Raw genomic sequence first — 22788 nt, 5'->3', positions numbered from 1 at the left:
TCAACTAATCTATGACAAAGGAGGCAAGACTATACAATGGATAAAAGACAGTCTCTTCAATCAGTGGTGCTGGGAAAACTAGACAGCTACATGTAAAAGAATGAAATTTGAACACTCCCTAACACCATACACAAAAATAAATTCAAAATGGATTAGAGACCTTAATGTAAGACCGGACAGTATAAAACTTAGAGGAAAACACAGGAAGAATTCTCGGACATAAACCACAACAAGATCTATTTTGATGCACCTCCTAGAGTAATGGAATAAAAAAACAAAATAAACAAATGGGTCCTAATGAAACGTAAAAGCTTTTGCAAAGCAAAGGAAACTACACACAAGATGAAAAGACATCTCTCAGAACAGGAGAAATATTTGCAAATCAATCAACAGACAAAGGATTAATCTCCCATATATATAAACAGCTCATGCAGCTCAATATTAAAAAAACAAACGACCCAATACAAAAATGGGCAGAAGATCTAAATAGACATTTCTTCCAAGAAGACATAGAGATGGCCAAGAAGCACATGAAAAGGTGCTCAACGTCACTAATTAGAGAAATGCACATCAAAACTACGAGGTATCACCCCACACCTGTCAGAATGAGCCTCACCAGAAAATCTACAAACAACAAGTGCTGGAGAGGGCTGGAGAAAAGGAACCCTCTTCCACTATTGGTAGGAATGTAAACTGACGCAGTCACTATGGAGAATAGTATGGAGGTTCCTTAAAAATCTAAGAATAGAATTACCATATGATCCAGCAATGCCACTACTGGGTATATACCCAGAGAAAACCATAAATCAAACAGAAACATTCACCACAATGTTCATTGCAGCACTATTTACAATAGCCAGGTAATGGAAGCAACTTAAATGCCCACAGACAGACGAACGGATAAAGATGTGGTACAGGTATAAAATGGAATGTTTCTCAGCCATAAAAAGGAAGGAAATTGGGCCATTTGTAGAGACGTCGATGGATCCAGAGACTGTCATACAGAGTGAGGTAAGTCAGAAAGAGAAAAACAAATATTGTATGTTACTGCATGTATGTGGAACCTAGAAAAATGGTACAGAGGAACCGGTTTGCAGGGCGGAAATAGAGACACAGAGGTGGAGAACAAACGTATGGACACCAAGGGGGGAAGCCGTGGAGGGGTGGTGGTGGGATGAATTGGGAGATTGGGATTGACACGTATACATTTATATGTATAAAATAGATAACCAATAAGAACCTGCTGTATAAAAAAATAAAATTCAAAAATAAAAAAAAAGTAAATACAATTTAAAAAATAAAACAGAAAAAGAAGTTCCTCCCTTCCCAAAGGTGTATTTATATGAATCAATTCTTTCCATGCTTATATCTATAAATACAAAAAATAGGAATAAAACCTACCTTGAACCAAAAAAGAAAACAGGAAAACAAATCAGAACCCACCAGTTCTACAGAGGAAAACCCTACCAGGGCACTTGCTCCAGTGGTAAACAAGTCTGAAGTTGGCCACAGCTGGGGAATCGTCTCCCATGCAGCCAGCAGCCCCGCTGCAAGGAGCGTCCTCATGGCAAAGCTGGGGGACCGTGCCGAGGCGTCTGTGAGTAAACGTGAACTGAGCCCCAGGCCAGCTGCTGCTGAACTGTTCCCACCCTTCCCAGGTAAAACACCTGAATGTGTGCAAGGACTTGAAAGCCTAGAGGAAGGGCCGGGGAGCCACACCAGCGACAGCACGCAGGCCGACTTGGTGCCGGCAGGCCAGCCAGGATGGTCCTGGCCCCAGACGCTCTTCTGGAAGCTTTCCACTTCCCCGCCTGAGATACCCCTCCTGGCCCGGTCCCCACTGCTTGTTTCCTTCCTCACCTCTGCCCGGCGAGCAATTCCAGCAGCAGGTATGGGTGACACATCCTCTTCTTTAGCAGGTGGCAGCCTGGCAACTCCTGCAGAAGGTCCAGCAGAGCCCCACTCACACCGGGCCACCCAAAAAGCCACGGCCCCTCACTCCCTCCCACCAGCCCAGCCCCGACACTGCTGACGGGGCAGAGGATATGGCGTCAGGCACAGCTGCAGGGGCTCTTGCTGCCTGGAACGGTGTTTATATTGACCTCAACCCAGGCACACCTGGGGAGGGCTGGCCCGCCGGGTCAGCCAATCCTCACCCCTCAGCAGCTCACATTTGCAGGAAATGGACCTTGCTGCACCGGCCACGTACAAGGAAGAGGTGTGGGCTCCTGAGAGTCAGGAGAGACAAGGGGCTGCAGCCCTGGCTTGTTTTCTAATCATTTTATCTGGCGCATGAGTGGGAGACAACTTCAAGAGGACCCTCTCCTAATGAGAGGAACCCAGGAGTCAGGGAGAGGAGGGGTGGCGGGTGGAGACAGAGGCCTGGTGCCCCGGCTGCAGTGGAAGCCTCTGGAAGACCAGGCAGAGGGAGGCTGCACAGAGTGATGCCCTGGGTCACAGACCCGTCGGAGCTGCTGTTTCTTAGTTCAAGTCCTGCTCTGAGGTGCTCTGTGTCAGCTCAACCGACAGGTGGGCTGGGGGTGCTCTGCAATGAGGGCTATGTGCACGGTTCCTGTGTGCCCAGACTTGCTGGGTGCCTGCCCAGGTGAGCTCCATACCCGTGTAGGGGCCTGACCACGAGAGCCCCGTGGGCTGCTGGGTACCTGTCCAGATGAGCTCCATAGCCTGGGAGGGGCCTGACCACGACAGCCCCGTGAGCTGCTGGGTAACTGCCCAGGTGAACTCCATATCCTGGAAGGGCCCTGACCACGAGAGCCCCGAGGGCTGCTGGGTACCTGGTAAAGAACGTCAGGACAGTCAGTGAAGCCACCAAGAATATACATCCAGTAGTTCCTAATTCCTACACCCTGCTGGTCATTCGACCATCCACCAGGACATGGTATTCTGTATTAGACTTAGATGATGCCTTCTTCTGTATTCCATTAGTCCCAAAGTCACAAGAAATTTTGGCTTGTGATTGGCAGGACTCAACATACAACGAAGACAATACTGCTGGGGCCGTCCTGCCCCAAGGGTTCAAAAATTCCCACACCGTCTTTGGGGAAACTTAACTAAAACCTAAAAGATCTACCTCTGGAGAAGGGAACCTTCCTTCAATATGCAGACCACATTCTGCTCGCCAGCCCTACTAAGGAGGCCTCTGCACTACTTAGCCAAGAAAGGATAGAAAGTGTCCAAGAAAAAGGCTCAAGTATCACAGACTAAGGTAACCTGCCTGGACTGCCTGGGCTTCATTCTCACAGAAGGTCGGCAAAGCCCGTCCCAGGAAAGGGAAGAAGCCATTTGCAGCCTTACCCCTTCTAAAACTAGAAGACAGCTTAGGGGTTCCTGGGGAGGCCGCGGTTTGCTGCATCTGGATCCCTAACTACAGTCTAATAGCTGGGCCTCTATAAGAAACACTGACACGAAAAGATGATGATCCTTTTGAAGAGAATCCAGAAGCAGCCTTTCAAGAATGGAAAGAGCCGTCACTTCAGACCCTTGCCCTGGAACTCCCTAATTTAGCTAAACCCTTTCACTTTTACATTCTCGGTCGAAGGTGAATCGCCCTTGGAGCCTTAGTGCAAACACTGGGACCACTTGAACTGTAACAACTCAAGTATGCCATCCAGGTAGGAGAAGCTACGGTCACCAAGGGCTTGGCCCGCCGCCCCATCCGGCCAGGATACTGGGGGTATCTAAAAACCTGGAAATCAGCAGCCTGCAAGGCCAGCTCCCCACTAAAGAAAAAGGACCCCACGTGGTGATCCTAACCACCCACCATGCCCTGAAGTTGCAGGGATCCATCCGTGGACACACTGACCTCGAGTGAGGAGGCCCTCCAACCCCAACCTCCAGAGAGACAACCAGGGTCAACGGGCCCCCAGGACGACTCGGGTGACCATCACTTGACCTGGAGTGTCTCTCAGAAAACAGCAACAGTGTGATATTTGTATATGTATAGCTGATTCACTTTGTTATACAGCAGAAACTAACACACCCTTGTAAAGCAATTATACACCAATAAAGGTGTAAAAGAAAAAAAAAAAAAAAAAAAAAAGAAAGCCCAGAGATAAACCTACACACCTATGGTCAACTAATCTATGACAAAGGAGGCAAGACTATACAATGGATAAAAGACAGTCTCTTCAATCAGTGGTGCTGGGAAAACTAGACAGCTACATGTAAAAGAATGAAATTTGAACACTCCCTAACACCATACACAAAAATAAATTCAAAATGGATTAGAGACCTTAATGTAAGACCGGACAGTATAAAACTTAGAGGAAAACACAGGAAGAATTCTCGGACATAAACCACAACAAGATCTATTTTGATGCACCTCCTAGAGTAATGGAATAAAAAAACAAAATAAACAAATGGGTCCTAATGAAACGTAAAAGCTTTTGCAAAGCAAAGGAAACTACACACAAGATGAAAAGACATCTCTCAGAACAGGAGAAATATTTGCAAATCAATCAACAGACAAAGGATTAATCTCCCATATATATAAACAGCTCATGCAGCTCAATATTAAAAAAACAAACGACCCAATACAAAAATGGGCAGAAGATCTAAATAGACATTTCTTCCAAGAAGACATAGAGATGGCCAAGAAGCACATGAAAAGGTGCTCAACGTCACTAATTAGAGAAATGCACATCAAAACTACGAGGTATCACCCCACACCTGTCAGAATGAGCCTCACCAGAAAATCTACAAACAACAAATGCTGGAGAGGGCTGGAGAAAAGGAACCCTCTTCCACTATTGGTAGGAATGTAAACTGACGCAGTCACTATGGAGAATAGTATGGAGGTTCCTTAAAAATCTAAGAATAGAATTACCATATGATCCAGCAATGCCACTACTGGGTATATACCCAGAGAAAACCATAAATCAAACAGAAACATTCACCACAATGTTCATTGCAGCACTATTTACAATAGCCAGGTAATGGAAGCAACTTAAATGCCCACAGACAGACGAACGGATAAAGATGTGGTACAGGTATAAAATGGAATGTTTCTCAGCCATAAAAAGGAAGGAAATTGGGCCGTTTGTAGAGACGTCGATGGATCCAGAGACTGTCATACAGAGTGAGGTAAGTCAGAAAGAGAAAAACAAATATTGTATGTTACTGCATGTATGTGGAACCTAGAAAAATGGTACAGATGAACCGGTTTGCAGGGCGGAAATAGAGACACAGAGGTGGAGAACAAACGTATGGACACCAAGGGGGGAAGCCGTGGAGGGGTGGTGGTGGGATGAATTGGGAGATTGGGATTGACACGTATACATTTATATGTATAAAATAGATAACCAATAAGAACCTGCTGTATAAAAAAATAAAATTCAAAAATAAAAAAAAAGTAAATACAATTTAAAAAATAAAACAGAAAAAGAAGTTCCTCCCTTCCCAAAGGTGTATTTATATGAATCAATTCTTTCCATGCTTATATCTATAAATACAAAAAATAGGAATAAAACCTACCTTGAACCAAAAAAGAAAACAGGAAAACAAATCAGAACCCACCAGTTCTACAGAGGAAAACCCTACCAGGGCACTTGCTCCAGTGGTAAACAAGTCTGAAGTTGGCCACAGCTGGGGAATCGTCTCCCATGCAGCCAGCAGCCCCGCTGCAAGGAGCGTCCTCATGGCAAAGCTGGGGGACCGTGCCGAGGCGTCTGTGAGTAAACGTGAACTGAGCCCCAGGCCAGCTGCTGCTGAACTGTTCCCACCCTTCCCAGGTAAAACACCTGAATGTGTGCAAGGACTTGAAAGCCTAGAGGAAGGGCCGGGGAGCCACACCAGCGACAGCACGCAGGCCGACTTGGTGCCGGCAGGCCAGCCAGGATGGTCCTGGCCCCAGACGCTCTTCTGGAAGCTTTCCACTTCCCCGCCTGAGATACCCCTCCTGGCCCGGTCCCCACTGCTTGTTTCCTTCCTCACCTCTGCCCGGCGAGCAATTCCAGCAGCAGGTATGGGTGACACATCCTCTTCTTTAGCAGGTGGCAGCCTGGCAACTCCTGCAGAAGGTCCAGCAGAGCCCCACTCACACCGGGCCACCCAAAAAGCCACGGCCCCTCACTCCCTCCCACCAGCCCAGCCCCGACACTGCTGACGGGGCAGAGGATATGGCGTCAGGCACAGCTGCAGGGGCTCTTGCTGCCTGGAACGGTGTTTATATTGACCTCAACCCAGGCACACCTGGGGAGGGCTGGCCCGCCGGGTCATCCAATCCTAACCCCTCAGCAGCTCACATTTGCAGGAAATGGACCTTGCTGCACCGGCCACGTACAAGGAAGAGGTGTGGGCTCCTGAGAGTCAGGAGAGACAAGGGGCTGCAGCCCTGGCTTGTTTTCTAATCATTTTATCTGGCGCATGAGTGGGAGACAACTTCAAGAGGACCCTCTCCTAATGAGAGGAACCCAGGAGTCAGGGAGAGGAGGGGTGGCGGGTGGAGACAGAGGCCTGGTGCCCCGGCTGCAGTGGAAGCCTCTGGAAGACCAGGCAGAGGGAAGCTGCACAGAGTGATGCCCTGGGTCACAGACCCGTCGGAGCTGCTGTTTCTTAGTTCAAGTCCTGCTCTGAGGTGCTCTGTGTCAGCTCAACCGACAGGTGGGCTGGGGGTGCTCTGCAATGAGGGCTATGTGCACGGTTCCTGTGTGCCCAGACTTGCTGGGTGCCTGCCCAGGTGAGCTCCATACCCGTGTAGGGGCCTGACCACGAGAGCCCCGTGGGCTGCTGGGTACCTGTCCAGATGAGCTCCATAGCCTGGGAGGGGCCTGACCACGACAGCCCCGTGAGCTGCTGGGTAACTGCCCAGGTGAACTCCATATCCTGGAAGGGCCCTGACCACGAGAGCCCCGAGGGCTGCTGGGTACCTGGTAAAGAACGTCAGGACAGTCAGTGAAGCCACCAAGAATATACATCCAGTAGTTCCTAATTCCTACACCCTGCTGGTCATTCGACCATCCACCAGGACATGGTATTCTGTATTAGACTTAGATGATGCCTTCTTCTGTATTCCATTAGTCCCAAAGTCACAAGAAATTTTGGCTTGTGATTGGCAGGACTCAACATACAACGAAGACAATACTGCTGGGGCCGTCCTGCCCCAAGGGTTCAAAAATTCCCACACCGTCTTTGGGGAAACTTAACTAAAACCTAAAAGATCTACCTCTGGAGAAGGGAACCTTCCTTCAATATGCAGACCACATTCTGCTCGCCAGCCCTACTAAGGAGGCCTCTGCACTACTTAGCCAAGAAAGGATAGAAAGTGTCCAAGAAAAAGGCTCAAGTATCACAGACTAAGGTAACCTGCCTGGACTGCCTGGGCTTCATTCTCACAGAAGGTCGGCAAAGCCCGTCCCAGGAAAGGGAAGAAGCCATTTGCAGCCTTACCCCTTCTAAAACTAGAAGACAGCTTAGGGGTTCCTGGGGAGGCCGCGGTTTGCTGCATCTGGATCCCTAACTACAGTCTAATAGCTGGGCCTCTATAAGAAACACTGACACGAAAAGATGATGATCCTTTTGAAGAGAATCCAGAAGCAGCCTTTCAAGAATGGAAAGAGCCGTCACTTCAGACCCTTGCCCTGGAACTCCCTAATTTAGCTAAACCCTTTCACTTTTACATTCTCGGTCGAAGGTGAATCGCCCTTGGAGCCTTAGTGCAAACACTGGGACCACTTGAACTGTAACAACTCAAGTATGCCATCCAGGTAGGAGAAGCTACGGTCACCAAGGGCTTGGCCCGCCGCCCCATCCGGCCAGGATACTGGGGGTATCTAAAAACCTGGAAATCAGCAGCCTGCAAGGCCAGCTCCCCACTAAAGAAAAAGGACCCCACGTGGTGATCCTAACCACCCACCATGCCCTGAAGTTGCAGGGATCCATCCGTGGACACACTGACCTCGAGTGAGGAGGCCCTCCAACCCCAACCTCCAGAGAGACAACCAGGGTCAACGGGCCCCCAGGACGACTCGGGTGACCATCACTTGACCTGGAGTGTCTCTCAGAAAACAGCAACAGTGTGATATTTGTATATGTATAGCTGATTCACTTTGTTATACAGCAGAAACTAACACACCCTTGTAAAGCAATTATACACCAATAAAGGTGTAAAAGAAAAAAAAAAAGAAAGCCCAGAGATAAACCTACACACCTATGGTCAACTAATCTATGACAAAGGAGGCAAGACTATACAATGGATAAAAGACAGTCTCTTCAATCAGTGGTGCTGGGAAAACTAGACAGCTACATGTAAAAGAATGAAATTTGAACACTCCCTAACACCATACACAAAAATAAATTCAAAATGGATTAGAGACCTTAATGTAAGACCGGACAGTATAAAACTTAGAGGAAAACACAGGAAGAATTCTCGGACATAAACCACAACAAGATCTATTTTGATGCACCTCCTAGAGTAATGGAATAAAAAAACAAAATAAACAAATGGGTCCTAATGAAACGTAAAAGCTTTTGCAAAGCAAAGGAAACTACACACAAGATGAAAAGACATCTCTCAGAACAGGAGAAATATTTGCAAATCAATCAACAGACAAAGGATTAATCTCCCATGTATATAAACAGCTCATGCAGCTCAATATTAAAAAAACAAACGACCCAATACAAAAATGGGCAGAAGATCTAAATAGACATTTCTTCCAAGAAGACATAGAGATGGCCAAGAAGCACATGAAAAGGTGCTCAACGTCACTAATTAGAGAAATGCACATCAAAACTACGAGGTATCACCCCACACCTGTCAGAATGAGCCTCACCAGAAAATCTACAAACAACAAATGCTGGAGAGGGCTGGAGAAAAGGAACCCTCTTCCACTATTGGTAGGAATGTAAACTGACGCAGTCACTATGGAGAATAGTATGGAGGTTCCTTAAAAATCTAAGAATAGAATTACCATATGATCCAGCAATGCCACTACTGGGTATATACCCAGAGAAAACCATAAATCAAACAGAAACATTCACCACAATGTTCATTGCAGCACTATTTACAATAGCCAGGTAATGGAAGCAACTTAAATGCCCACAGACAGACGAACGGATAAAGATGTGGTACAGGTATAAAATGGAATGTTTCTCAGCCATAAAAAGGAAGGAAATTGGGCCATTTGTAGAGACGTCGAAGGATCCAGAGACTGTCATACAGAGTGAGGTAAGTCAGAAAGAGAAAAACAAATATTGTATGTTACTGCATGTATGTGGAACCTAGAAAAATGGTACAGATGAACCGGTTTGCAGGGCGGAAATAGAGACACAGAGGTGGAGAACAAACGTATGGACACCAAGGGGGGAAGCCGTGGAGGGGTGGTGGTGGGATGAATTGGGAGATTGGGATTGACACGTATACATTTATATGTATAAAATAGATAACCAATAAGAACCTGCTGTATAAAAAAATAAAATTCAAAAATAAAAAAAAAGTAAATACAATTTAAAAAATAAAACAGAAAAAGAAGTTCCTCCCTTCCCAAAGGTGTATTTATATGAATCAATTCTTTCCATGCTTATATCTATAAATACAAAAAATAGGAATAAAACCTACCTTGAACCAAAAAAGAAAACAGGAAAACAAATCAGAACCCACCAGTTCTACAGAGGAAAACCCTACCAGGGCACTTGCTCCAGTGGTAAACAAGTCTGAAGTTGGCCACAGCTGGGGAATCGTCTCCCATGCAGCCAGCAGCCCCGCTGCAAGGAGCGTCCTCATGGCAAAGCTGGGGGACCGTGCCGAGGCGTCTGTGAGTAAACGTGAACTGAGCCCCAGGCCAGCTGCTGCTGAACTGTTCCCACCCTTCCCAGGTAAAACACCTGAATGTGTGCAAGGACTTGAAAGCCTAGAGGAAGGGCCGGGGAGCCACACCAGCGACAGCACGCAGGCCGACTTGGTGCCGGCAGGCCAGCCAGGATGGTCCTGGCCCCAGACGCTCTTCTGGAAGCTTTCCACTTCCCCGCCTGAGATACCCCTCCTGGCCCGGTCCCCACTGCTTGTTTCCTTCCTCACCTCTGCCCGGCGAGCAATTCCAGCAGCAGGTATGGGTGACACATCCTCTTCTTTAGCAGGTGGCAGCCTGGCAACTCCTGCAGAAGGTCCAGCAGAGCCCCACTCACACCGGGCCACCCAAAAAGCCACGGCCCCTCACTCCCTCCCACCAGCCCAGCCCCGACACTGCTGACGGGGCAGAGGATATGGCGTCAGGCACAGCTGCAGGGGCTCTTGCTGCCTGGAACGGTGTTTATATTGACCTCAACCCAGGCACACCTGGGGAGGGCTGGCCCGCCGGGTCAGCCAATCCTCACCCCTCAGCAGCTCACATTTGCAGGAAATGGACCTTGCTGCACCGGCCACGTACAAGGAAGAGGTGTGGGCTCCTGAGAGTCAGGAGAGACAAGGGGCTGCAGCCCTGGCTTGTTTTCTAATCATTTTATCTGGCGCATGAGTGGGAGACAACTTCAAGAGGACCCTCTCCTAATGAGAGGAACCCAGGAGTCAGGGAGAGGAGGGGTGGCGGGTGGAGACAGAGGCCTGGTGCCCCGGCTGCAGTGGAAGCCTCTGGAAGACCAGGCAGAGGGAGGCTGCACAGAGTGATGCCCTGGGTCACAGACCCGTCGGAGCTGCTGTTTCTTAGTTCAAGTCCTGCTCTGAGGTGCTCTGTGTCAGCTCAACCGACAGGTGGGCTGGGGGTGCTCTGCAATGAGGGCTATGTGCACGGTTCCTGTGTGCCCAGACTTGCTGGGTGCCTGCCCAGGTGAGCTCCATACCCGTGTAGGGGCCTGACCACGAGAGCCCCGTGGGCTGCTGGGTACCTGTCCAGATGAGCTCCATAGCCTGGGAGGGGCCTGACCACGACAGCCCCGTGAGCTGCTGGGTAACTGCCCAGGTGAACTCCATATCCTGGAAGGGCCCTGACCACGAGAGCCCCGAGGGCTGCTGGGTACCTGGTAAAGAACGTCAGGACAGTCAGTGAAGCCACCAAGAATATACATCCAGTAGTTCCTAATTCCTACACCCTGCTGGTCATTCGACCATCCACCAGGACATGGTATTCTGTATTAGACTTAGATGATGCCTTCTTCTGTATTCCATTAGTCCCAAAGTCACAAGAAATTTTGGCTTGTGATTGGCAGGACTCAACATACAACGAAGACAATACTGCTGGGGCCGTCCTGCCCCAAGGGTTCAAAAATTCCCACACCGTCTTTGGGGAAACTTAACTAAAACCTAAAAGATCTACCTCTGGAGAAGGGAACCTTCCTTCAATATGCAGACCACATTCTGCTCGCCAGCCCTACTAAGGAGGCCTCTGCACTACTTAGCCAAGAAAGGATAGAAAGTGTCCAAGAAAAAGGCTCAAGTATCACAGACTAAGGTAACCTGCCTGGACTGCCTGGGCTTCATTCTCACAGAAGGTCGGCAAAGCCCGTCCCAGGAAAGGGAAGAAGCCATTTGCAGCCTTACCCCTTCTAAAACTAGAAGACAGCTTAGGGGTTCCTGGGGAGGCCGCGGTTTGCTGCATCTGGATCCCTAACTACAGTCTAATAGCTGGGCCTCTATAAGAAACACTGACACGAAAAGATGATGATCCTTTTGAAGAGAATCCAGAAGCAGCCTTTCAAGAATGGAAAGAGCCGTCACTTCAGACCCTTGCCCTGGAACTCCCTAATTTAGCTAAACCCTTTCACTTTTACATTCTCGGTCGAAGGTGAATCGCCCTTGGAGCCTTAGTGCAAACACTGGGACCACTTGAACTGTAACAACTCAAGTATGCCATCCAGGTAGGAGAAGCTACGGTCACCAAGGGCTTGGCCCGCCGCCCCATCCGGCCAGGATACTGGGGGTATCTAAAAACCTGGAAATCAGCAGCCTGCAAGGCCAGCTCCCCACTAAAGAAAAAGGACCCCACGTGGTGATCCTAACCACCCACCATGCCCTGAAGTTGCAGGGATCCATCCGTGGACACACTGACCTCGAGTGAGGAGGCCCTCCAACCCCAACCTCCAGAGAGACAACCAGGGTCAACGGGCCCCCAGGACGACTCGGGTGACCATCACTTGACCTGGAGTGTCTCTCAGAAAACAGCAACAGTGTGATATTTGTATATGTATAGCTGATTCACTTTGTTATACAGCAGAAACTAACACACCCTTGTAAAGCAATTATACACCAATAAAGGTGTAAAAGAAAAAAAAAAAAAAAAAAAAAAAAAAGAAAGCCCAGAGATAAACCTACACACCTATGGTCAACTAATCTATGACAAAGGAGGCAAGACTATACAATGGATAAAAGACAGTCTCTTCAATCAGTGGTGCTGGGAAAACTAGACAGCTACATGTAAAAGAATGAAATTTGAACACTCCCTAACAACATACACAAAAATAAATTCAAAATGGATTAGAGACCTTAATGTAAGACCGGACAGTATAAAACTTAGAGGAAAACACAGGAAGAATTCTCGGACATAAACCACAACAAGATCTATTTTGATGCACCTCCTAGAGTAATGGAATAAAAAAACAAAATAAACAAATGGGTCCTAATGAAACGTAAAAGCTTTTGCAAAGCAAAGGAAACTACACACAAGATGAAAAGACATCTCTCAGAACAGGAGAAATATTTGCAAATCAATCAACAGACAAAGGATTAATCTCCCATGTATATAAACAGCTCATGCAGCTCAATATTAAAAAAACAAACGACCCAATACAAAAATGGGCAGAAGATCTAAATAGACATTTCTTCCAAGAAGACATAGAGATGGCCAAGAAGCACATGAAAAGGTGCTCAACGTCACTAATTAGAGAAATGCACATCAAAACTACGAGGTATCACCCCACACCTGTCAGAATGAGCCTCACCAGAAAATCTACAAACAACAAATGCTGGAGAGGGCTGGAGAAAAGGAACCCTCTTCCACTATTGGTAGGAATGTAAACTGACGCAGTCACTATGGAGAATAGTATGGAGGTTCCTTAAAAATCTAAGAATAGAATTACCATATGATCCAGCAATGCCACTACTGGGTATATACCCAGAGAAAACCATAAATCAAACAGAAACATTCACCACAATGTTCATTGCAGCACTATTTACAATAGCCAGGTAATGGAAGCAACTTAAATGCCCAGACAGACGAACGGATAAAGATGTGGTACAGGTATAAAATGGAATGTTTCTCAGCCATAAAAAGGAAGGAAATTGGGCCATTTGTAGAGACGTCGATGGATCCAGAGACTGTCATACAGAGTGAGGTAAGTCAGAAAGAGAAAAACAAATATTGTATGTTACTGCATGTATGTGGAACCTAGAAAAATGGTACAGATGAACCGGTTTGCAGGGCGGAAATAGAGACACAGAGGTGGAGAACAAACGTATGGACACCAAGGGGGGAAGCCGTGGAGGGGTGGTGGTGGGATGAATTGGGAGATTGGGATTGACACGTATACATTTATATGTATAAAATAGATAACCAATAAGAACCTGCTGTATAAAAAAATAAAATTCAAAAATAAAAAAAAAGTAAATACAATTTAAAAAATAAAACAGAAAAAGAAGTTCCTCCCTTCCCAAAGGTGTATTTATATGAATCAATTCTTTCCATGCTTATATCTATAAATACAAAAAATAGGAATAAAACCTACCTTGAACCAAAAAAGAAAACAGGAAAACAAATCAGAACCCACCAGTTCTACGGAGGAAAACCCTACCAGGGCACTTGCTCCAGTGGTAAACAAGTCTGAAGTTGGCCACAGCTGGGGAATCGTCTCCCATGCAGCCAGCAGCCCCGCTGCAAGGAGCGTCCTCATGGCAAAGCTGGGGGACCGTGCCGAGGCGTCTGTGAGTAAACGTGAACTGAGCCCCAGGCCAGCTGCTGCTGAACTGTTCCCACCCTTCCCAGGTAAAACACCTGAATGTGTGCAAGGACTTGAAAGCCTAGAGGAAGGGCCGGGGAGCCACACCAGCGACAGCACGCAGGCCGACTTGGTGCCGGCAGGCCAGCCAGGATGGTCCTGGCCCCAGACGCTCTTCTGGAAGCTTTCCACTTCCCCGCCTGAGATACCCCTCCTGGCCCGGTCCCCACTGCTTGTTTCCTTCCTCACCTCTGCCCGGCGAGCAATTCCAGCAGCAGGTATGGGTGACACATCCTCTTCTTTAGCAGGTGGCAGCCTGGCAACTCCTGCAGAAGGTCCAGCAGAGCCCCACTCACACCGGGCCACCCAAAAAGCCACGGCCCCTCACTCCCTCCCACCAGCCCAGCCCCGACACTGCTGACGGGGCAGAGGATATGGCGTCAGGCACAGCTGCAGGGGCTCTTGCTGCCTGGAACAGTGTTTATATTGACCTCAACCCAGGCACACCTGGGGAGGGCTGGCCCGCCGGGTCAGCCAATCCTCACCCCTCAGCAGCTCACATTTGCAGGAAATGGACCTTGCTGCACCGGCCACGTACAAGGAAGAGGTGTGGGCTCCTGAGAGTCAGGAGAGACAAGGGGCTGCAGCCCTGGCTTGTTTTCTAATCATTTTATCTGGCGCATGAGTGGGAGACAACTTCAAGAGGACCCTCTCCTAATGAGAGGAACCCAGGAGTCAGGGAGAGGAGGGGTGGCGGGTGGAGACAGAGGCCTGGTGCCCCGGCTGCAGTGGAAGCCTCTGGAAGACCAGGCAGAGGGAAGCTGCACAGAGTGATGCCCTGGGTCACAGACCCGTCGGAGCTGCTGTTTCTTAGTTCAAGTCCTGCTCTGAGGTGCTCTGTGTCAGCTCAACCGACAGGTGGGCTGGGGGTGCTCTGCAATGAGGGCTATGTGCACGGTTCCTGTGTGCCCAGACTTGCTGGGTGCCTGCCCAGGTGAGCTCCATACCCGTGTAGGGGCCTGACCACGAGAGCCCCGTGGGCTGCTGGGTACCTGTCCAGATGAGCTCCATAGCCTGGGAGGGGCCTGACCACGACAGCCCCGTGAGCTGCTGGGTAACTGCCCAGGTGAACTCCATATCCTGGAAGGGCCCTGACCACGAGAGCCCCGAGGGCTGCTGGGTACCTGGTAAAGAACGTCAGGACAGTCAGTGAAGCCACCAAGAATATACATCCAGTAGTTCCTAATTCCTACACCCTGCTGGTCATTCGACCATCCACCAGGACATGGTATTCTGTATTAGACTTAGATGATGCCTTCTTCTGTATTCCATTAGTCCCAAAGTCACAAGAAATTTTGGCTTGTGATTGGCAGGACTCAACATACAACGAAGACAATACTGCTGGGGCCGTCCTGCCCCAAGGGTTCAAAAATTCCCACACCGTCTTTGGGGAAACTTAACTAAAACCTAAAAGATCTACCTCTGGAGAAGGGAACCTTCCTTCAATATGCAGACCACATTCTGCTCGCCAGCCCTACTAAGGAGGCCTCTGCACTACTTAGCCAAGAAAGGATAGAAAGTGTCCAAGAAAAAGGCTCAAGTATCACAGACTAAGGTAACCTGCCTGGACTGCCTGGGCTTCATTCTCACAGAAGGTCGGCAAAGCCCGTCCCAGGAAAGGGAAGAAGCCATTTGCAGCCTTACCCCTTCTAAAACTAGAAGACAGCTTAGGGGTTCCTGGGGAGGCCGCGGTTTGCTGCATCTGGATCCCTAACTACAGTCTAATAGCTGGGCCTCTATAAGAAACACTGACACGAAAAGATGATGATCCTTTTGAAGAGAATCCAGAAGCAGCCTTTCAAGAATGGAAAGAGCCGTCACTTCAGACCCTTGCCCTGGAACTCCCTAATTTAGCTAAACCCTTTCACTTTTACATTCTCGGTCGAAGGTGAATCGCCCTTGGAGCCTTAGTGCAAACACTGGGACCACTTGAACTGTAACAACTCAAGTATGCCATCCAGGTAGGAGAAGCTACGGTCACCAAGGGCTTGGCCCGCCGCCCCATCCGGCCAGGATACTGGGGGTATCTAAAAACCTGGAAATCAGCAGCCTGCAAGGCCAGCTCCCCACTAAAGAAAAAGGACCCCACGTGGTGATCCTAACCACCCACCATGCCCTGAAGTTGCAGGGATCCATCCGTGGACACACTGACCTCGAGTGAGGAGGCCCTCCAACCCCAACCTCCAGAGAGACAACCAGGGTCAACGGGCCCCCAGGACGACTCGGGTGACCATCACTTGACCTGGAGTGTCTCTCAGAAAACAGCAACAGTGTGATATTTGTATATGTATAGCTGATTCACTTTGTTATACAGCAGAAACTAACACACCCTTGTAAAGCAATTATACACCAATAAAGGTGTAAAAGAAAAAAAAAAAGAAAGCCCAGAGATAAACCTACACACCTATGGTCAACTAATCTATGACAAAGGAGGCAAGACTATACAATGGATAAAAGACAGTCTCTTCAATCAGTGGTGCTGGGAAAACTAGACAGCTACATGTAAAAGAATGAAATTTGAACACTCCCTAACACCATACACAAAAATAAATTCAAAATGGATTAGAGACCTTAATGTAAGACCGGACAGTATAAAACTTAGAGGAAAACACAGGAAGAATTCTCGGACATAAACCACAACAAGATCTATTTTGATGCACCTCCTAGAGTAATGGAATAAAAAAACAAAATAAACAAATGGGTCCTAATGAAACGTAAAAGCTTTTGCAAAGCAAAGGAAACTACACACAAGATGAAAAGACATCTCTCAGAACAGGAGAAATATTTGCAAATCAATCAACAGACAAAGGATTAATCTCCCATGTATATAAACAGCTCATGCAGCTCAATATTAAAAAAACAAACGACCCAATACAAAAATGGGCAGAAGATCTAAATAGACATTTCTTCCAAGAAGACATAGAGATGGCCAAGAAGCACATGAAAAGGTGCTCAACGTCACTAATTAGAGAAATGCACATCAAAACTACGAGGTATCACCCCACACCTGTCAGAATGAGCCTCACCAGAAAATCTACAAACAACAAATGCTGGAGAGGGCTGGAGAAAAGGAACCCTCTTCCACTATTGGTAGGAATGTAAACTGACGCAGTCACTATGGAGAATAGTATGGAGGTTCCTTAAAAATCTAAGAATAGAATTACCATATGATCCAGCAATGCCACTACTGGGTATATACCCAGAGAAAACCATAAATCAAACAGAAACATTCACCACAATGTTCATTGCAGCACTATTTACAATAGCCAGGTAATGGAAGCAACTTAAATGCCCACAGACAGACGAACGGATAAAGATGTGGTACAGGTATAAAATGGAATGTTTCTCAGCCATAAAAAGGAAGGAAATTGGGCCATTTGTAGAGACGTCGATGGATCCAGAGACTGTCATACAGAGTGAGGTAAGTCAGAAAGAGAAAAACAAATATTGTATGTTACTGCATGTATGTGGAACCTAGAAAAATGGTACAGATGAACCGGTTTGCAGGGCGGAAATAGAGACACAGAGGTGGAGAACAAACGTATGGACACCAAGGGGGGAAGCCGTGGAGGGGTGGTGGTGGGATGAATTGGGAGATTGGGATTGACACGTATACATTTATATGTATAAAATAGATAACCAATAAGAACCTGCTGTATAAAAAAATAAAATTCAAAAATAAAAAAAAAGTAAATACAATTTAAAAAATAAAACAGAAAAAGAAGTTCCTCCCTTCCCAAAGGTGTATTTATATGAATCAATTCTTTCCATGCTTATATCTATAAATACAAAAAATAGGAATAAAACCTACCTTGAACCAAAAAAGAAAACAGGAAAACAAATCAGAACCCACCAGTTCTACGGAGGAAAACCCTACCAGGGCACTTGCTCCAGTGGTAAACAAGTCTGAAGTTGGCCACAGCTGGGGAATCGTCTCCCATGCAGCCAGCAGCCCCGCTGCAAGGAGCGTCCTCATGGCAAAGCTGGGGGACCGTGCCGAGGCGTCTGTGAGTAAACGTGAACTGAGCCCCAGGCCAGCTGCTGCTGAACTGTTCCCACCCTTCCCAGGTAAAACACCTGAATGTGTGCAAGGACTTGAAAGCCTAGAGGAAGGGCCGGGGAGCCACACCAGCGACAGCACGCAGGCCGACTTGGTGCCGGCAGGCCAGCCAGGATGGTCCTGGCCCCAGACGCTCTTCTGGAAGCTTTCCACTTCCCCGCCTGAGATACCCCTCCTGGCCCGGTCCCCACTGCTTGTTTCCTTCCTCACCTCTGCCCGGCGAGCAATTCCAGCAGCAGGTATGGGTGACACATCCTCTTCTTTAGCAGGTGGCAGCCTGGCAACTCCTGCAGAAGGTCCAGCAGAGCCCCACTCACACCGGGCCACCCAAAAAGCCACGGCCCCTCACTCCCTCCCACCAGCCCAGCCCCGACACTGCTGACGGGGCAGAGGATATGGCGTCAGGCACAGCTGCAGGGGCTCTTGCTGCCTGGAACGGTGTTTATATTGACCTCAACCCAGGCACACCTGGGGAGGGCTGGCCCGCCGGGTCAGCCAATCCTCACCCCTCAGCAGCTCACATTTGCAGGAAATGGACCTTGCTGCACCGGCCACGTACAAGGAAGAGGTGTGGGCTCCTGAGAGTCAGGAGAGACAAGGGGCTGCAGCCCTGGCTTGTTTTCTAATCATTTTATCTGGCGCATGAGTGGGAGACAACTTCAAGAGGACCCTCTCCTAATGAGAGGAACCCAGGAGTCAGGGAGAGGAGGGGTGGCGGGTGGAGACAGAGGCCTGGTGCCCCGGCTGCAGTGGAAGCCTCTGGAAGACCAGGCAGAGGGAGGCTGCACAGAGTGATGCCCTGGGTCACAGACCCGTCGGAGCTGCTGTTTCTTAGTTCAAGTCCTGCTCTGAGGTGCTCTGTGTCAGCTCAACCGACAGGTGGGCTGGGGGTGCTCTGCAATGAGGGCTATGTGCACGGTTCCTGTGTGCCCAGACTTGCTGGGTGCCTGCCCAGGTGAGCTCCATACCCGTGTAGGGGCCTGACCACGAGAGCCCCGTGGGCTGCTGGGTACCTGTCCAGATGAGCTCCATAGCCTGGGAGGGGCCTGACCACGACAGCCCCGTGAGCTGCTGGGTAACTGCCCAGGTGAACTCCATATCCTGGAAGGGCCCTGACCACGAGAGCCCCGAGGGCTGCTGGGTACCTGGTAAAGAACGTCAGGACAGTCAGTGAAGCCACCAAGAATATACATCCAGTAGTTCCTAATTCCTACACCCTGCTGGTCATTCGACCATCCACCAGGACATGGTATTCTGTATTAGACTTAGATGATGCCTTCTTCTGTATTCCATTAGTCCCAAAGTCACAAGAAATTTTGGCTTGTGATTGGCAGGACTCAACATACAACGAAGACAATACTGCTGGGGCCGTCCTGCCCCAAGGGTTCAAAAATTCCCACACCGTCTTTGGGGAAACTTAACTAAAACCTAAAAGATCTACCTCTGGAGAAGGGAACCTTCCTTCAATATGCAGACCACATTCTGCTCGCCAGCCCTACTAAGGAGGCCTCTGCACTACTTAGCCAAGAAAGGATAGAAAGTGTCCAAGAAAAAGGCTCAAGTATCACAGACTAAGGTAACCTGCCTGGACTGCCTGGGCTTCATTCTCACAGAAGGTCGGCAAAGCCCGTCCCAGGAAAGGGAAGAAGCCATTTGCAGCCTTACCCCTTCTAAAACTAGAAGACAGCTTAGGGGTTCCTGGGGAGGCCGCGGTTTGCTGCATCTGGATCCCTAACTACAGTCTAATAGCTGGGCCTCTATAAGAAACACTGACACGAAAAGATGATGATCCTTTTGAAGAGAATCCAGAAGCAGCCTTTCAAGAATGGAAAGAGCCGTCACTTCAGACCCTTGCCCTGGAACTCCCTAATTTAGCTAAACCCTTTCACTTTTACATTCTCGGTCGAAGGTGAATCGCCCTTGGAGCCTTAGTGCAAACACTGGGACCACTTGAACTGTAACAACTCAAGTATGCCATCCAGGTAGGAGAAGCTACGGTCACCAAGGGCTTGGCCCGCCGCCCCATCCGGCCAGGATACTGGGGGTATCTAAAAACCTGGAAATCAGCAGCCTGCAAGGCCAGCTCCCCACTAAAGAAAAAGGACCCCACGTGGTGATCCTAACCACCCACCATGCCCTGAAGTTGCAGGGATCCATCCGTGGACACACTGACCTCGAGTGAGGAGGCCCTCCAACCCCAACCTCCAGAGAGACAACCAGGGTCAACGGGCCCCCAGGACGACTCGGGTGACCATCACTTGACCTGGAGTGTCTCTCAGAAAACAGCAACAGTGTGATATTTGTATATGTATAGCTGATTCACTTTGTTATACAGCAGAAACTAACACACCCTTGTAAAGCAATTATACACCAATAAAGGTGTAAAAGAAAAAAAAAAAAAAAAAAAAAAAAAAGAAAGCCCAGAGATAAACCTACACACCTATGGTCAACTAATCTATGACAAAGGAGGCAAGACTATACAATGGATAAAAGACAGTCTCTTCAATCAGTGGTGCTGGGAAAACTAGACAGCTACATGTAAAAGAATGAAATTTGAACACTCCCTAACACCATACACAAAAATAAATTCAAAATGGATTAGAGACCTTAATGTAAGACCGGACAGTATAAAACTTAGAGGAAAACACAGGAAGAATTCTCGGACATAAACCACAACAAGATCTATTTTGATGCACCTCCTAGAGTAATGGAATAAAAAAACAAAATAAACAAATGGGTCCTAATGAAACGTAAAAGCTTTTGCAAAGCAAAGGAAACTACACACAAGATGAAAAGACATCTCTCAGAACAGGAGAAATATTTGCAAATCAATCAACAGACAAAGGATTAATCTCCCATGTATATAAACAGCTCATGCAGCTCAATATTAAAAAAACAAACGACCCAATACAAAAATGGGCAGAAGATCTAAATAGACATTTCTTCCAAGAAGACATAGAGATGGCCAAGAAGCACATGAAAAGGTGCTCAACGTCACTAATTAGAGAAATGCACATCAAAACTACGAGGTATCACCCCACACCTGTCAGAATGAGCCTCACCAGAAAATCTACAAACAACAAATGCTGGAGAGGGCTGGAGAAAAGGAACCCTCTTCCACTATTGGTAGGAATGTAAACTGACGCAGTCACTATGGAGAATAGTATGGAGGTTCCTTAAAAATCTAAGAATAGAATTACCATATGATCCAGCAATGCCACTACTGGGTATATACCCAGAGAAAACCATAAATCAAACAGAAACATTCACCACAATGTTCATTGCAGCACTATTTACAATAGCCAGGTAATGGAAGCAACTTAAATGCCCACAGACAGACGAACGGATAAAGATGTGGTACAGGTATAAAATGGAATGTTTCTCAGCCATAAAAAGGAAGGAAATTGGGCCGTTTGTAGAGACGTCGATGGATCCAGAGACTGTCATACAGAGTGAGGTAAGTCAGAAAGAGAAAAACAAATATTGTATGTTACTGCATGTATGTGGAACCTAGAAAAATGGTACAGATGAACCGGTTTGCAGGGCGGAAATAGAGACACAGAGGTGGAGAACAAACGTATGGACACCAAGGGGGGAAGCCGTGGAGGGGTGGTGGTGGGATGAATTGGGAGATTGGGATTGACACGTATACATTTATATGTATAAAATAGATAACCAATAAGAACCTGCTGTATAAAAAAATAAAATTCAAAAATAAAAAAAAAGTAAATACAATTTAAAAAATAAAACAGAAAAAGAAGTTCCTCCCTTCCCAAAGGTGTATTTATATGAATCAATTCTTTCCATGCTTATATCTATAAATACAAAAAATAGGAATAAAACCTACCTTGAACCAAAAAAGAAAACAGGAAAACAAATCAGAACCCACCAGTTCTACAGAGGAAAACCCTACCAGGGCACTTGCTCCAGTGGTAAACAAGTCTGAAGTTGGCCACAGCTGGGGAATCGTCTCCCATGCAGCCAGCAGCCCCGCTGCAAGGAGCGTCCTCATGGCAAAGCTGGGGGACCGTGCCGAGGCGTCTGTGAGTAAACGTGAACTGAGCCCCAGGCCAGCTGCTGCTGAACTGTTCCCACCCTTCCCAGGTAAAACACCTGAATGTGTGCAAGGACTTGAAAGCCTAGAGGAAGGGCCGGGGAGCCACACCAGCGACAGCACGCAGGCCGACTTGGTGCCGGCAGGCCAGCCAGGATGGTCCTGGCCCCAGACGCTCTTCTGGAAGCTTTCCACTTCCCCGCCTGAGATACCCCTCCTGGCCCGGTCCCCACTGCTTGTTTCCTTCCTCACCTCTGCCCGGCGAGCAATTCCAGCAGCAGGTATGGGTGACACATCCTCTTCTTTAGCAGGTGGCAGCCTGGCAACTCCTGCAGAAGGTCCAGCAGAGCCCCACTCACACCGGGCCACCCAAAAAGCCACGGCCCCTCACTCCCTCCCACCAGCCCAGCCCCGACACTGCTGACGGGGCAGAGGATATGGCGTCAGGCACAGCTGCAGGGGCTCTTGCTGCCTGGAACGGTGTTTATATTGACCTCAACCCAGGCACACCTGGGGAGGGCTGGCCCGCCGGGTCATCCAATCCTCACCCCTCAGCAGCTCACATTTGCAGGAAATGGACCTTGCTGCACCGGCCACGTACAAGGAAGAGGTGTGGGCTCCTGAGAGTCAGGAGAGACAAGGGGCTGCAGCCCTGGCTTGTTTTCTAATCATTTTATCTGGCGCATGAGTGGGAGACAACTTCAAGAGGACCCTCTCCTAATGAGAGGAACCCAGG

The sequence above is a fragment of the Mesoplodon mirus genome (assembly GCF_964341445.2).
Source record: "Mesoplodon mirus genome assembly, contig: HAP1_SCAFFOLD_366, whole genome shotgun sequence".
Lineage (NCBI taxonomy): Eukaryota > Metazoa > Chordata > Mammalia > Artiodactyla > Ziphiidae > Mesoplodon > Mesoplodon mirus.
The sequence above is the reverse complement of the archived record's forward strand: the minus strand, read 5'-3'. Positions refer to the sequence as shown.